This window comes from Acanthisitta chloris, unplaced genomic scaffold, assembly GCF_000695815.1.
Source record: "Acanthisitta chloris isolate BGI_N310 unplaced genomic scaffold, ASM69581v1 scaffold4483, whole genome shotgun sequence".
Lineage (NCBI taxonomy): Eukaryota > Metazoa > Chordata > Aves > Passeriformes > Acanthisittidae > Acanthisitta > Acanthisitta chloris.
The window spans coordinates 648-1999 of NW_008665274.1; the positions used below are offsets into that span (position 1 = coordinate 648).

The 1352-nt window shown below is 43.7% G+C and overlaps 1 protein-coding gene across 1 annotated transcript in view; it reads left to right on the forward strand.

Moving 5' to 3' along the window:
• Positions 1–1352, forward strand: part of LOC103799340 (LIM/homeobox protein Lhx3) — a gene marked incomplete at its 5' end in the record, with an annotated part of 2606 nt that overhangs the window by 580 nt on the left and 674 nt on the right. The gene's annotated exons all lie outside the window — the stretch shown is intronic.

The window sequence follows — 1352 nt, forward strand, 5'->3', positions numbered from 1 at the left end:
CCCGGTTCGGCCGCTCCTCGGCTGGGGAAGCGGAGCCGATAGAGCGAGGAACGCGGGGAAACTCTGCTCTTCCCCCGGGGAAACTCTGCTCTTCCTCCGGGGATGCTATTTCAGGCCCGGAAAGGTGATGGCAGAGCAGGGAGAGCTCCCCGGGCAGAGCCGCAGCTCATACAGGGCTTTTACAAGGGACTCTTTGAACTACATATCCAGAGAGTCCAGAACCACTCAATGTTTCTACGGGACAAAATGTATGGTTTTATTTTTAGCCTTATTTAAGGGTGGGTTTATTTGTGTAGTTACTCGTTAGGACTCCTCAGTCCTGTGGGTGATGTTACTGTGCTGCAAAAGGGAGATGCTGCGTGTTAAGAGGCTTCGGTATCGCAAAGTCCTGGTTTTGGAGCAGAGGTTTTTGTTGCGAAAAGCAGGGAAGAAGTAAAGACACGGTTTTGTTGTCCTGTGCAGCCTCATCCCACACTCTGCAGATCTGCAGGAGCAGGACAGGGCTCTGTGCCGGGTGCGGAGATTGGTGTCTGGGGCCGGGGATAGGTTCAGCCGCAGCTGCATCCCAGAGCTCCATCCCAAACGTGTGAATCGTTTTCAGGAACAAGGAGAGAAACTGAAACGCAAACCTCTGTACATATTTACACAGCCACGTCTATAATACGTGCGTTTATACACACACAGTCTTGCGGCTCAGCTTCTCTCCCACGTTGCTAAAAACCATTTGGTTTTCAGGGCTGTTTATACACTCTGTGCATCAGCTCATTAAATATGAATATACTATAAATAATAACTACAAAATGTTGAACAATTATTGAGAGCTCCATGCCACAAACAGGTTTGTATCCCAGGCAACAGAGCAGCTCTCACTACCCATAAAGCTCCTAACAAATACAAACAATTTTTTCCTGCGTGTTTAAAAATATTGCTCAGTTTTCAGAAGTGTTTTTAAGACAGACAAATACATTCTATGACTCTGGGATTTCATTAGCCTGGTTCTGAGCAGAAAAATATCTTCATTTAATCTCTCTATTTTTTTTTTTCCCCTGAGCAATGGAGTTTTTCTAGCACTGGTCAGTGTTCAGGTAGCTCCTAAAAATGATATAAAAAATAATCGAGATAGACCTCAAAGCCAAATAGAAACAAAAGGTGGAAAGACACTGAACTCACTTCCCCTTTAAAGGATTATTTTTAAATCACAGCCTTATATTTTAGTATGTCCTTCTCGTGCATATTTTTAAAATCCAAAATGTATTAGGTGTTTGTGCTCAGAAAAAAATTAAAAATAATCCTGTAGCCTTCTACGAGGATCCATCAACAAGGATGGAAATAATAAGGAATTACAAGTGGGA